The sequence below is a fragment of the Eurosta solidaginis genome, chromosome 3, assembly GCF_040869045.1.
Source record: "Eurosta solidaginis isolate ZX-2024a chromosome 3, ASM4086904v1, whole genome shotgun sequence".
Lineage (NCBI taxonomy): Eukaryota > Metazoa > Arthropoda > Insecta > Diptera > Tephritidae > Eurosta > Eurosta solidaginis.
Genome location: NC_090321.1, coordinates 280,461,710 through 280,478,467, shown reverse-complemented (window position 1 = coordinate 280,478,467; position 16,758 = coordinate 280,461,710). Strand labels below are relative to the sequence as shown.

At 34.7% G+C, this 16,758-nt stretch overlaps 1 protein-coding gene across 6 annotated transcripts in view; it reads left to right on the top strand.

Moving 5' to 3' along the window:
• Positions 1-16,758, top strand: part of Liprin-gamma (liprin protein kazrin) — a 512,121-nt gene that overhangs the window by 216,785 nt on the left and 278,578 nt on the right. The window lies entirely within an intron of this gene.

Below are 16,758 nucleotides of genomic sequence, written 5' to 3'. Positions count from 1 at the left end.
GAGGCAATCCATCGCAGAAACGAGGAATGAAAGCCAAGAAAAGCTAATTTTCCTAGTAAAACTCTTGCTGTAATATATGTTTAGTTTCGTAGCTAAAATCCTATTTGTATTCTTAATGGACTTGCGTATTTCACAAAGAAAAAATAGAAGCTCATTCTAGATGGTACTGGTGGGTTGCATTTAAAGCAGATAACGTGTGAATAAATTTCTTTGAGAAACAAAATTGACTTAGTAAAATTAGATTCCTAGAAGACTGGTATATCTGCTTCACGTTTTACATGTTTTAAAAGAAAATCATTAAAAAAAAATAAATGTAAGGCGCGATAACCTCCGAAGAGATTTTAGGTCGAGCTTATTTTCGAATTTGCATCGTGCTCCTTTTAATTTATTCTACAAATTGGTGGGACGGGATCTTTATGTTTTATGCCGACTTCGAACGGCATCTGCAAGGCAGATGAGTTTTCACTGAGAGCTTTTCATGGTAGAAATACACTCGGAGTGCTTGCCAAACACTGCCGAGGGGCGACCCTGCTTAGGAAAACTTTCTTCTAATTGAAAAATCTTATTTCTAAAATGTTTTTGATGTTGTGAACACAGGATCCTCGGTGTGGTAGGCGGAGCACGCTATCATCACACCACAGCGGCATTTATTTCCAGGTTTTTATCCCTGGTAGCTTTTTTGGCGTAATGCCCCCATGTTAAATCTGTTCAACGACGGTGGCTGGAGCTGCTACAAGAATAATAATAGTGCAGTAATAGTTTGTTAAGCAGCGGAACAAATAGTTCTTATAATTACGAAATGGGGAATAAGATGATTATAAGATGGGCACGATATAAAAACGTTTGAACCAATTTTCCACCATCTGCCTATGACAAAGTTAGAGTGAAGAGTTTACAACAAAGCACTCATTGATTTTTATATTAGATGTGATCGACCCAGAGCATGCCCAATTCGTAAGCTATTCCGCTTTAAAGCCACTCTTAACTTACTTAAGTTCGCATATAAGATTTTGTCTTACCCGTGTCGCTACGCACATGCAAAGCCTGCTATCAACCAGGGTTTCACTTTACACTTAATTCTGGGGAAGATATGTGATCTACGCCAATCATCATTTAGTCAATTAGTTTAAATCTAGAAAGGTACAGGCGATAGATCTCGTAAAACTTGCACTGATTTGTGATTTTTTTTTTTTTTTGGGACAGTGTGTCAGAGTTTCTTCCATATCAAAAATAAAGCTACGCCCTCTTTGTAAGGAAGAATATATGAAACACCCTACGGAAAAAATTTTTCAATTTTAAATATGAATTATGACAGACCTCTACATTGTACTTTGTAAGACTAAAATTTATTGGCCTACAAAACTGCATACTCAAAAAAATTCAGAAAACTCTAAATAAGAAAGTAGAAATTTTTGTATAACTTTCTCGAATTTTTTGAAAACTTATTCGATATTGGTTAGCGTAGTTACAGGGTTCAAAGGAGTAAGGTTCATCAAACATAAAAAAATTAAATCCTTTACTGATGAAATTTGATAAAAATTCCACTGATAGTTTTGTGTTCGCCACTGTAGTTAGTTTAACTTACGAGTATAATATAGCCTTCCTGTTTTGTTTTGCTGACACACGATGATTGACTTGACATTTATTTGACACCTTTAGATGTCACACAAGTAATATAAGTGACAATTTTTAGTAAAAGTTTCAGTTCATAGAACTTTTTGTATTGCCGGCGGTCGTTCAACCATAAAACTGTCAATGACACAAATTTCATTTTCCGGATGTTAATATAAAAGGAAATGTCTTAATTTATTTGGGCGCTTTCTTTTACGCCTTTCTATATGCTTTTGCTTTATGACATTCGATATGGTATGGTTGGTAGAAAGCTTATAATACAAATAAGCAAATTTCAAGTGGCACAAGCCATAATTAAAGCAAGTAAGGGATTCTCTGTTATCAGTAAGGTGCAAGGAACTAGAGTATAAGGAAATATTTCCATATTTTTATTTTTTTATTTTTTTGGAGATACATATACAAAACACGCGGAAAACAGCACTCAGCCTACATATCGTACATTATACAGTTTTGGCATTTTTTCTAATATTTTTGCATCTACAAGATCTACAGGGAATTTAAGGTAGGTTTTTGGGTGGAAAAGAGCTCTCGTTCTCCTCTCCTAACAAATCTATAGCAGAAACCTCATATGGGATTCTAGGGCACTCTATGTATGACGTCTTGCTCAGTATTTAGATTAAGCCAACATAGCTCAGAAACTCAACGTTAAGGAATCTCATCCTACAATTATAGCATGTAAATATTTATGTGTTATTCGAAAAATCACGGCGGTCTATATCGCAACTCCCAGAAATATCCACCTCGCCCGTTCCATTTTGTACCACCATCTATTCTATTTTATCCTGCAGGTGACCTTAGTGAAATCTCACTTCCTATGCTATTGATTAAGTGTCTGCTCCACCAATTTACAACCGCTTAGCTTAGAAAGAGAACAATAATTTGGCAGCGTTAGCCCATTATCGTTATACCAAGTGCAAGTTATATGCATAGTGAGAAACTTTGTGGTACTAGTAATAAACACCCAAATTATTCATTTTATTAACTTACTTATTCAATTGCCGCTTAACCAAGGCGACCAGTCCGTTTTTCACAAGCTTACGTGCCGCCAATTGGTCCCACCAAGAGATTTAAATCGTTTTCTACCTGATCCTTCCAGCGGATTGAGGGCCGCCCTCTTCCTCTGCTTTCATAGTCGGGTTCCGATAAAAATGCGTTCGTAGTCGGATCATCATCTTCTGTTCGCAAAACATGGCCTAACCAAAGTAGCCGCTTCGTTTTAATTTGCTGGACTAAGTTGATGTTTGCGTAAAGCTCGTACAGGTTATCGTTAAATTTTCTTCAGTACACACCTTAGGCAATGCGCAGCACACCTTTCGAAAAACTTTTCTCTCGAACACTCCCAGATCCGCTATATCTGATGTTGCAATGGTCCATGCTGCTGCACCATATAACAGGACGGGTACGAAAAGGCCTTGTAGAGCATGATCTTCGTTTGCTGAGAGAGGACTTTACTTTTCAAATACCTACCTCTCCCAAAATATCATTTATTGGAAAGAGTGATTTTTCGCTGGATTTCAGAGCTCATGCTGTTGGTTTTGGTACTGCTGATTCCCAAATAAACGAAGTCTTTTACTATTTCGAAATCATGGCTGCCAACAGTAGCATGATTTGAAAGGCGCATATGGTCTTTGGTCGATCAGAGCAGGTACTTCATATTAAATCTTCATTAAATTTGATCATTAGTCCAGAAAATGTGTATGATTACAGACCTAACTATGAAGAATACAATGACTGAAATAACTCAATTACAATCAAATCGAGTTTGGCTATTAAATCTATTGTTAGGTAATTTTAATTAATGTGAAAAGTGTTGTTTTATGTATCCCATAAATAAACCGAATTACGTTTGATCACATAATCTACTTATCGGAACATCGGAAATTGTCATGTCATTTCCTTTCACTTATTCCTCATTATTCTATTTAGTTGGTTTCTGCGGCTGTGTATGCAACTCATGTTAATGACCTACATTTTCACTTATGTATATTATTTGATATTCTATTGAATTTATATTTATAAAACAGATTTGTAATGACATTACTATAATATTCGACTATTAGGGTGTCTGATTTTGAAGCAATATTTGTTTCTTTGCATTACCTGAAAATCTGTAACTTTAAATGTGTGCTTGTTGAAAACGCTTTACTCAGTGTGCAAAATTTTTTGGTTCGGCAGTGCTGAATGAAATAAACAATTATGGCATTTGGAAAGTCAGGCACGTGCACAAGCCAGTATTTTATTTCGGTGTTGTCGTTGTGAACAGTGCTTCGCCACATACAATAAGCAGAACCACTCAAAAATTTTCACCAAAGTCGCTTAACGAAAATCCGAGGGCACTTGCAGTTTTAACAGGTTTGGCTTATAGAGGCTTTGGTGTCACATAACAATTGAACAGATGAATGGTGTCATTTGAGGACACATGATAATGTTCTACATACATTACGTATGCTCGAATTGATTCTGGATAAGTAACAGTTTATTCCGTTACAGAAGAGAGCGAAGTGAAGCCAGAATGACCCTGGTTAGTCTAATTTCCTCTATTGATAACGGGCTTATCCGGCGTGAGCTGGCAAATGTGTTTACCGACTTTGTATGGATTAGGCGTGACCTTTTCGTACTTTTCTTGATTAAATGACTGACTTTGTAATTGCCGGACTGGACAGTGGTTTGCTGCAATGCTCTTGTTCATTACAATTCAGAAAACCTGTTTTTTATTTTATTATTATTAAAAATTTGAAAAATTTTGCTTTTTCTGGGTTGAGCTTGAATATCTTTGAAATGGTTAGAAATAATTTTTTGAAGGACTTTCTGTTAAGGAAAGAAATTGGCTGAGTGAAGACTATGATGGGCATATCCTTTTGGTGTGAAACATCTATAGGCGCACGTTAAATCGATTTCTGATGTGGCCACGCGTCGGGATGGGGCTTAAGTGTGAGTTTTGAAATGTACATTTTTCCTTTATATAAAGATAATAGTACATTTTAAATCTCACATCTACTGAATATACTCAAAGGGGTCTTCACAACGTCATTTGGGGGTAATTTCGGAACGATTTTGGTGACTTTCTCTGGGTTCTGTCGGGTAATTTAGGGCTAATTTCGCGATGATCCACCCCCAGGGGTTCTTCCAGGACCATTTGGCGGTAATTTCGCGATGATTTTGAGAACGCTCTCGGAATACTCCCGGGGATATTTCGGGATGGCATTGGGAACTCCCTAGGAGTTCTCCTGGAGTAATTTCTGGATGATTTTGTAGCTCCTCGTGATCTTCCCTGGGTCATATCGGTATGATTTCGGGGACTTTCTTGGGGTCCTCTCAGGGTAACTTTGGGGTCATCCCAAGATAATTTTGGGAACTCTCTCAGGATTCACTCACATTTTTGTATTATTAATAAGAGGCCATACTATTATTATTATTTTTTTCAATAAAAATAAAGCTTTGAACTTTTTTTCTGACTCAGTCATATTACAGATACACACATACATATATTTCAATATGTATATATGTACAAATTTGAACAAGTAGAAAACATGAGCTAATCGCATATTTGCCTGTAAATATGTATGTATATCTATGTACATATCGCTCATTCACTTCAATAGTGTCATAACTCAAAAAACACGACTTTTGAGTTAATAACATATAAACGTATCCAATATCATCATCTATGTTGTATAAAAAAATCTTTGTGATCAGTTAAAAATTTACCACGTGATATGAAAATTAAAATATTCTTTATATGCGCAACATATGGCAGTTGAATTCTTTGAATGGCTCTCCTGGAAAATTGTGTTTTTTGAATTATGACACTATTGAAGTAAATGATCAATATGTACCATGTGCATTTACCAACATCAGCTTACTGTAGAAAGCTTCTTAATATGCATGTAATTTCATTCTAATTCCTACTAAATTTGATATATAAAATCAAATATATATTCAAATATTATTTCATCATTAGCAAGTCAGAGGGGATCTTATTTGTCTCGTGATTAATCATTTTCTTCTCACATTAATTAATTGAGACAAGAAGTTGGCAGAACTTACTATCACATAACCCCTAAAAAAATTAAAAATAATGACAATGTAGCCAGTAATCTAATATTGTAACTATACATTAGACTGGGTCGAAAAAAAATAGCTAATGTCCGCCCCTAAATTTAAAGATTATGTTGAGAGGGTTTCGGAAAAAAAATTTTTTTGATCCTTCGAAATACAGCCGAAAAGGTTTTTTCTCTGTAACTTGGTTATTTGACGTCCGATTTTTAAAATTGATATGTCATTATGTTGGCCTTGAGAAGCTTCACATTTCCGTTTAATGTCCTTTTAAGCTATGAAGTCGTTTTCACATGATTAGGTCAGCTAACAAAATTAATATCACTATGCGACAAAATCAAATTTTTTTCTGGGTATTGGACAAACCCCACTTTTTCGTAGAGATTGAGGCTTATGTAAACAAAGTACTATCTCCGTTTTTCGAAGTTACCCTCCAAAAAATAGATGTCACCTTTAGAAGTTCGAAATTCTACATTTCGAAATTTTATTTTTTTATTAACGCGTTCAGCAAATTAAAAAAGTAAAAATGTGGTCGTGGTCCGCTCGTTTCCCTTATTTGAAGGGCTGAATTCTTTTTTCGAGAAATTTGGTATAACAGCTGTTATGCGAGGTGAAAAGTCAGACTCTGACATCTCTACAAAAAAGTGGGTTTTGTCCAATACCCAGAAAAAACGTTGATTTTGTCGCATAGTGTTATTATTATAAATACGAAACAACAGGTTTTACTCACTTATTTACTTTGACTTCCCCTATTTATGATATTTGGCATACCTTTATTAACTTTTCAATGCAAACCCTAATAATAATTTTTCCTCCGAAAGTATCATGAGTTTCAGGTCAAAGTATAACAAGAATCAGGTAAAATAACAGTTGCAATAAATATTGAAAGTGATATAACTTCTTTGTTTATTAGCTGACCTAATCATGTGAAAACAACTTCATAGCTTAAAAGGACATTAAACGGAAATGTGAAGCTTCTCAAGGCCAACATAATGACATTTCAATTTTAAAAATCGGACGTCAAATAACCAAGTTACAACGAAAAAACCTTTTCGATTGTATTTCGAAGGTTCAACAAAAAAATTTTTTTTTCCGAAACCCTCGCAACATAATCTTTAACTTTAGGGAGGACATTTGCATTTTTTTTTGTATGGGGACCAACCCAGTCTACATATCTTTTATACTCAGCTGAGCAAAGCTCACAGAGTAAATTAATTTTATTCGCATAACTGTAGTCTCAAACGGCATAAACTCATTAAGATAAATATAGACATCTACACTTTAACTGAATTTGTTATTTGCGTTAACGCTGGTACCAAATAAATGAATGCTTTTACTATTTCGAAATTATAGTTACTAACAGTGACTTGGTTGCCAAGGTGCGACTGTGTTGACCCTTTGCTAAATGGGAGCAAATTCTCTGTTTCGTCCGCAATAACCATCAAACCCATCTGATACCTCGTTTAGTTATGAAGAGCTCTGAGTGGGTATCTCCCAATTCTGACTGACCTGATGGCGTTGTTCAACGCTGCTTTGTACAGTCATATAAGTTTTGCGAGGAAACCGAATTCAGACAATCCGGCAGCTACTTTTCATGCTATCGAAAGCGTCTTTAAAATAGACGAAGAGGTGATGTGTTTAAGTTCTTTTTCAAGTTTTTAAATTTTTTGTTCAGATTTAGAAGAAATCCTCGCTAAAATCTTCTCGGAGGTGATTATTTTTTTTTTTTGGTGCTACCGGTTTGTCGTTTCGAAAACTACCTTTATCACGAAACTTGTGAAAAGCGCCTTGTATCACACTTTGAATAAAATCCTATCTTAAAAGTTTTTAGTTTTTTTTAATATCATATCTCAGAGCTTGGTCGAACAGCACCTTTTTGCAGAATTTTATTCAACAATTTCTTGTCTCACCGTAAACTCAATAGAATTTCAGCTATACAAGACGTTTAGGGAAAAAATTAAGAGAAAATTCTAAGACTCTCGTTTTTGATGAATTTTAATTATTGTTTTTTTCATTCCACTTGCTGGAAAATGTTAAAGAAGTGATTTAAAATGTTCTGATTACTTGTTTTTGTTGGTATGGAAAAGCGTAGTGGAAAGTGAGTAAAAGTTGCAGCGAAGAATATTTCTAATTTTAAATAAGCAAAGTAAAACTACTTATTTATGTTTTAATTTTTTTATTAAATCTTAAAGATTCAAGTTCAGCTTGTGGAGGAGAAAATCGTCTGACATACAGCAAAACGTGGCATTTAAATTTTTTTAAAAGCTCATTACTCTGCACTGAACCTAAGGACGTGTAGTTGACCATTAAAAACAAAATTTGCTTAGCAAACTTTACAATATTATGCAGAATATGTAAACAGGTATAATTGGTATAAAATACGCGCACAACAGAGAAATGGAACAAATAGTAATGGAAACCAATTAAGAAAAATATGGCTTACCGCAAACAAAATGTATGTAAACAATGAAGGAAATTATTCTGCACATTAGAGCGTAACGTGTTGTATGGGGGAAAAACGTTAAAATTATTCGCTTTTTGGTTGAATACTTACTTTTCCAAGCGCTAATTTCTGCAAGCAATGATTCCTTACAGATAACCGTTATTATTGTCCCCTTTCACTGCTCAATTATTAATTCGGTCAAAATAAAATTTTCTCCAATAAATCATAGTTTGGAAGAAGGTGAAAAAAATAAAAAATTGTGACCTTCCTATTCCATTTTCTGAAAAAAAAAAAAAATGAATTTTCGTGCTTTTAGACTCTTACCCTATACCTTTATTGCTCTTAACCTGATTTTCACTTTATTTCCGTATCTTATAAAAAGAGATCCAACGATTTGTATGCATTATTTTATGAGAAGACTATATTCAACCCTGAACTGTATCATAACTGAAGAATAATTATTATGAGTTTAATAATTACTAATTTTCTTAACTTTTTACTTGGCCCGTTGCAGAACTGGTATAATGAAGTACAATTACTACAACCATTATAAATATTCTGTAATTGAAAACACCCATTACCAAGTAAAAGTACATTTTATTGATACTTGATATTCAATACCCACATTTTCATATCTTTTTCAGTTATTACACATTTTTCAAATGTTTTTAAGAAAAACATTTTATTGATCGTTAAATAGCAAGAACAATACACCATATTACAAGCTGAGATATCTTTTTGTTAAAAAGCAGCCATGTGATTTTTCAGAATAAATTGGCACTTGGAGCGCTGTACCTGCGAGGAGATTAGGCCGAGCTTCCCTCCCAATTTCCATCATGGTACTTTTTAAATTTTCCTGGATATGGGCCCACACCTTCGGTGTGCGTGAAATATTAAAGGAAAAATGAAACTGTTTGAATAAGACTGATCATTGAAACAGACTGGGGAAATAAAATTGGAACCAAGAAAGTCATGGTCAAACTGCTCAGTAGTGGGACATTCGCTACAAGCCCCTTTTTAGAGGTTGGCCTCTTAGCCTATGAAAAATATGAAAAAGTGTGTCTGAAAGCACTTCCATTCCCCTTAGGTTGCAATTCTGTAAAAGAAAATATATTCAGAGACTCTAGGTACCACAATAGGTCGCGTTGGTTGCAAAATTTAGCGGTTACTTGAAAGTTTTTTTTAAACTGATAATGGGTACAGTCCTAGGAAATATAGTACTAAGGCGAGAATTCGATGATCGCTGTAAAAAAGCGTGAAAGTCTCTGTCAACACCTCTTAATAGTCCAAGAGTCACACGAGCACTGTGAAACACATTTTTAAAGCCTCTTTCATCAAACTGACATTGCTCTGTAGTAATAGAAGGTTGATTTGGCGTTCCTCTTTCGGAGAGTTTCATAAAACTTCTATGCGACCTCTTGGATTATAAATAATAAATTCCCGAGTATTCAGAATATCCAATTCTCAATAGTTACTTGATGTGTATCTGTAAAGCGGAAAAAAATTGGTTTTTAGTTCAATGAGAAATTAAATTTTTAAGCAATGATTCTATAGGTTTACAAGTAAGATATATTTATTTCCTTCTCTCTCGCAGAGGTGCAATAATTTGTGAAAAGAGGAACGAGGGTTGCTGTGAAGGAAAGCTTTTTTGGACAAATTTAGTACGAAATATATAGTGCATATGGGACCTATCGAAAATTTTACAATAGTCGTAGAATGGGGTGTCCAAAGACGCGTAGTTAAATCAAAATTAGGAATCCAAACATGGAAGTAAAATTTGTCCACCCGCTCAAAAGTTATCCGCGCAAAAATACTACAGATACTACACTACTTTATAACCTAGTAGTACAATGCTGCCATATAGCCTCCACAAAAAAGGAGATACAGTAAACATTATGTTCAGGTGAGCGCAGGTGAACAGCTGATACATAACTTATTTGTAAACCTTTACAATGGATCTGGAAAGAACCTAAAAATCGGTTCATAACCAAAAATTCGTACATTTTTTGCCGCAACTCACGATTTCATGGGGCATCCGGAGAAAATCTTGTATGGGGTTATTCTTAGATCTTCAAGATCGACTGGAAAAATGGCATCACTTCCAGGTATTTTTTGATATCACACAGTGTTATTATTGGGAATTATATCGCACACCTATAAAAATCGCAATGTTTAGAACACGAGAAAAACTGACTACTTTTTCCATAAGGGCAAATGCAATTTGAAATTATTATAAAGTATTTTATCATTGATTAGTGGAGGTATTAATAAATTTAGTATACAGTTCGATATGTATTGAATTCGGAAGACCGGAGATACGCATAGCTTCGAAATTTCAGATGTTTGAGGTAGCTCGCTATTGATGTACGTGTGCGATACTTAATTACTCTTCATATAACTACTCCATTTAATCTTCCCTGAATCGTACACTATAAATGTTAAGTTAGGTTACAGACATTTCGTTTGTGTATAATTTTTATCATAGAAAACAAAAATTCTACGCGATTTTGCACTTTCGTCGACAAAATATAGAAGTTGTAAAAAAATGATTTTGCTATTTTTAAAATAATTGCGCAACTTTCGAAAACCCTCAAACCTCGCAAACCGTATAAACCTCGTAAATTTGTATGAAAAGTCTATTTATAAACGAGGCATTCGCGAATTGCCTTAATGGTAATAATTTTTTGGAATTATTTGCGAGGATATTGGAGTAAAGCTTCTCTTCCATTTCATCGTTAGCGGCTTCCTAATTTTGCCGACTCGGATTATTTAAAAATATTTTTTTTGTACGCTCTACCAAACGCACCCGAACACTTATAATAGAGTACTTTAACTAAAAAAAATATTATGTTTGGTTAAGGTAAACATCACAATTTCAATACCATCGCAAGTATTTAGTATCTAAAATTCTTGCGGAGTATCAAAAAAAGAATATTGAAGGAAAATACATCCATATGCAAAATAATATTTTCATTTGCTTGATATATTTTACTTTGGTATAAATTATTGTATGTGCATACCATATATGGATGTATGCATTTTTATATACATATTTATGTTAGAGTGACTCGTTTTAAGGCCCAATTTTTTTTTATCCTAAAGGAAATATGAATATTTATATAAAAATAGCAAATTAACAATTTAAAATAATAATTTAAATGTTTTAAGGATTTTGATTTTAAAAGATTAGATTTTCCGTGTTAACTAAGGACCAGTTGGAAATTTGAGTTTTGCTCAAATTTATTTTCAATGCTCTTTTATTAGCTTTACTTGTGGGTTTGTAGGTTTTAATTACCAATTTCACCCAGAAAAGGAATCGAATCACAATCTTGTTTAATGAAATAATTAAGTTTTGCCCTTCACACAGGACCACTTGCTTAATTAAGCGAGTATCCGTCAGCAGCCCAAACAAATATTACGCTTTTACAAAAAATAGTTAAAATGGATAGCAGCTGTTTCCTACTTAACTATTAAGTCAGTCAAAATAAAATGCCTGCGAAACTACTCACAGATTTTGCACTATACCTTATGTGCCTATTTTTGAAAAATCTATATTATCTTTTAAACAATTTTTAATTTTTTTTTTGGTGTTTTTAAATTTTTCGTAAATTATTAAAAATATTTAATTTTTGATTGTCATTTGTTACACAGACAATTAAATCCTACCCATGGCTCAACTATATGGTTGGCTCATCTCTACATCAACAACATGGCTTTGCTCAGATTGTGAAAATCTACGTGTTGGTGTTAGGCGAATGGAATGGAATGAAAACATAAAACTTATCAGTTTTGTGTGTTGTAAGGCAATGTGTGGCAACTCCGCCACCGGCGTCAAACAACCCTGTTGCACAGCAACAGCAAAAGCAAACGAAGAGTTCTACCGTGACCGGTCAAAATAGAAGGAAACAAACAATAATTCCAAGAACTGATTTTTAGCCACACGTGTGGCACTTTTTCACTTTTACAAATTAAAATTACTTTTGCTTTATTATAAAAGTTTAATAGAATAAATAATACATTTAATATAAACGGCAATATATTATTCACACAAGGAATAAGTAGACTACTTAATAAATGTTGCCAATGTGTTGGTTTCATTTTGAGTTTGCCATCTCCTTTTGACAATCCATACTCCAGTGAAATGAAAAAAATAAAATCAGCCGATGAGATGAGCCAGCGACGGGAGCGTGTCATTATTCTGTATTACAAAATTCTGGGTGACAAAATTCTGTAAATAGCAAAAAAATTCTGCTTGAACAAAATTTTGCTTTTTTTAAATTCTGCTTTTTAAAAATCTGCTTTCTAAAATTCTGCTTTCTAAAATTCTGCTTTTTCAAAATTCTGCATGTTTAATTCTGGAAGTCAAAATTCCGCAATCATTGCATGGCGTAGCCGGTGTTGGACCGGCTAAGGGTTATTTTTTTAAAGTGCGGCCGAAGGCCGCCTACGCAAAAGGGTATAAAATGCAGAAGGACATCACCGTGGCGGTAGCCACGGTTATACCACACACCCGGACTTGGCATGGCGTAGCCCAGGGTTATTTTTTATAAGCGCGGCCGAAGGCCGCCTATGCAGAAAGGTGTTCTACGCAGAATTACTGTACATGGCGCACTTTTTCAAAATAATTACATGACCTCTTTAACATTGTTAACATTATATTTTAATACAGAATTTTGTAATACAGAATTTTGAAAGCAGAATTTTAGAAAGCAGAATTTTAAAAAAGCAGAATTTTAAAAAGCAGAATTTTGTTTTTAGAATTTTGTACCTACAGAATTTCGACACCAACCCGCCAGCGACATAGTTGAGCCATGATCCTATCTAGCAAAACCATAGTGGAACGGTACAAGGTGGCAGCATGGTGACATACCTACAAACATAAAAAAAAATTCCATGTATTTTCTTTTTGTAAATTCGATGGATAAATGTCAAAATCGTACTGCGCCGGAAGTTGATGTATCAAATCAAATAAAAAAGTTTATAATCAGCTGTCCTATGCTGCCACCTTGTATCGTTCCACCATGAGCAAAGCAATAATGAGATAATAAGGAATTTGTATTTTGATTGGATTGATAAATAAGGGCTTTAATGTAGACAACTTGACTAATTATTTAATTAACCCTCTGTGTGAAATTAGTGTAACTCTTTTATCCCAAATAATTAAAAACAAAATGTTACGTGTACGCACCGGTAACCGTCTTATCGGGTGCTAAGGAAATCTTGCTTTGTAAGTAAAGATTTTGAAAAACACTTAGCCAATCACACAACTGCACCGTAAGAACGACGACATTACTGTTTATGCGACACCCCAACATATGCGATAATGATAGCCCTGATTTTTGTAGGTTTCACATGTCTAATTGCTTTCTGTCTGATACTTTTATACTTACCACATACAGAACATATTGTGACGAATATTAGCAACACTAAGGGATACTATCATCTCTAAGCCAATACTAAGCAGTGACTTGTATGCACATCAATAAATAAATCATCATGTCTATATATGTAGCGGAGTGCAACGCACAAACACATACATATATCTGAGATACTCCCAAAAGTAGGCAATAATTTGTTCAAGTATCAATCACATATACACGCGCATATGAGAAGCTATAAAAGTAGTTATAGCTGGTAATTTTATAGCTGGCAACTAAATAGTAAATTCTAGAAATAGAAGCGCCTAGAAATGTGTCAACGAGGAAACCAAACAGTATAAAAGCAGCAACAGTTGAGGCACGAAAACCAGTTTGATTTAGCAAGCTATCAGTTGCGAAGTATAAGTGTTATTTTTGATGTAGTCTAATAAAGACCACTTTTGCATTATTCAATATTGGTGTTATTTATTCAACAGTTTAGTGATTCGAACATTAGTAGAAGGTCGCAAATAAGAGGAATTTCAGTAAATTCGTAGCAATATTTTTTTGTCTCTAACGTTATTTCTCTTTAAAAATTTACCAAAAGAATTTTCTTATTCCTGGTTTTTCAGTGCGAGTCTAAAGCTAGCTTCATTTTAACCGTGCATGGATAGTGACGGATGAGCTTAATTCAACTTTGCCGCCTTAGTAATTTACATAAAATTTTACTGATCGTCTTAGTTAAAGCACCACAAGTGGCAGGCATTTCTTCTGAATGCTTTAAGCGGGCTTTAAACCGGGCCTTTCAGTTATTCTCTCGTCTTTTGTACTTTAAATCAGTCTAATGTCAATGCAAATAATTTTGCTTTCATTTTAGCATTGGACGCAAGCTCTTTTAAAGTTTAGAAAGCGTTACTGTATTGGGAAATTTTCAAGTTAATAATTTGTTTTAATCCAACATACCATATAGTAAGAATATATTTAACAAAGTTAGTCAGTCCTTGTGAATTTCTCACATCTAATTCTTACTGTAGTCATGCGTATATATATACATTTATATATACATATACATATATACAGTATATACTTAGTTATTGAAAAGAGAACGTAAACTAATGATACAATTGTGTTCTGAAATTAACTGGGTGAAATCGTTGTCGGAGGAGATTGAAATATTGCCATTCATTCAATTGTATTAAGTTATTCATTAACTTGAGGGTAACCACACAGGCGATTTTGGTTGTTAGATAGCAAATTGAGTGAATAATTTCTTCCATCTTGTACCGATAAGGGTACTCCCCGAAGGTTTTGGGGGAGTTTTATCAATGATCATGCTTCGGGATAACTGATGTCAATTGAGAGCACCCAGAGAGATCAAGTGTTTTCTCACCTCCGACCCAACTCAGTAGATGCCCTTCTTTCGTTTCCAGATAGTGGGACCATGATTTTAGTTCGCAAAAAGATTATTTTTTTATTATATACCTAGAATTTGTTTGCTTTTCAATTGTGTCTGCCAGCAAGAACATCGTCTTGTTCTCATTCACCGTAAGAAACACTTTTTCATCTCTATATCGAGAACACAAAACTCATGCTGCGATGGTTAAGACCAATATTTTATCCATATTTTTCTAATACGTTCCAAACAGTTTTGCGACTTTTGCCATAGTTTAACCATACAAAACGTTAAATATAAAGTTGACCGACTCCGTCGTCCCACTTACTTACTTACTTAATTGGCGCTTAGCCATCTAAACGGTTATGGCCGTCCAACAAGGCGCGCCAGTCGCTCCTTCGCTCCGCCAACCGGCGCCAATTGGTCACACCAAGGGAGTTTAAATCGTTTTCCACCTGGTCCAACGGTGTGGGGGCCGCGCTCTACCTCTGCTTCCATAGGCGGGTTCGGATAGAAACACTTTCTTGGCCGGAGCATCATCTTTCATTCGCATAACATGGAATATCCAGCGCATCCGTTGCGTTTTTATTCGCTGGACTATGTTGATGTCTGCGTATAGTTCATACAGCTCATCATTAAATCTTCTTCGGTACTCGCCATCGCCAACGCGTAGAGGTCCATACATCTTTCGAAGAACTTTTCTCTCGAACACTCCCAAAGCCGTTTCTTCTGCTGTTGTCATAGTCCATGCTTCTGCCCCATATAGCAGGCCGGGTACGATAAGTGACTTTTAGATTATGATTTTCGTTCGCCGCTTAAAGCCACTTATATTCAATTATGAAAGCATATTTAGCATATTATTTTATGCGTTCTGTTTACTCTTCACCTTCGAATTTAAACAGCTGTGCAAAGAATACGTCGTTTCCCACCTTCTTCATATGAGATGAGTGGTATAACGTATATTCCATGTCCTCGCTATGCAGCAACGAGATGATGGTCCCTCCTCCGTCCAAAGGAACCATGTCAAAGAAAATATAAAGCACGGTGGAGGATCCGTCATGATATGGGATTGCTTCACATAGTGGCATGTTGAACCATCGCAAAAAATCGATATGATGATAAGAGAATTTTGCATATTTCCCAGACCTTTTAAAAATGAAAACTTAGCAAAACTTGGGAAACATTTTACTGCACAAATTTAAGTTTATAAATGTGCCCATTTATTAGTGGAAGTAAGTGGGTTTAACAGATTTTACGTTTCTACATAGTCCATATTGTCAAAAACAACAACAACAACAAACAAACAGATAAAACGATGAGCAGAATACAATGCATTGAACAAAAATTCATGGTTTGCCGATTTTTTTAGGTTTCCTCCCTCGGTTGTTAGCTCCTTTTCAAAATACGCGCTTCACATCATTTCACTTCACATTGGCTTCGACATTGCCGTCAGTGTGATGTCAGTTTGTCAGCTTCCGTTTCCCTTCAGTCGACTCGTTTATACAATTCAATTCGCATTTTTCTTATTTCTCCCCTTTTTCAATTGTGATAGTAGATATCTGATTTGTTGTTGCTTTTTATTTTATTTTTATTATAACCAGCTGGACTTGCACACTATGATTGGATAACGGTTGGTTCTACAGGTATAAAGGAATCGAGACAGATATAGACTTATATCAGTGTCGAAAACAAGTTGATCAAACCATATCCGTCAGCTTGTCTATTCATCCGTTAACACAATAACTTGATATGTGGGTTTATCTGGAGCCAGGATAGATTGGTATTGAAAATGAGCGAAACCGGACCGTAATCACGCCCCCTTTTTCGATATCGAAAATTAAAAAAAAAAAAAAAGGAAAAAAATTGATAATCCAAAA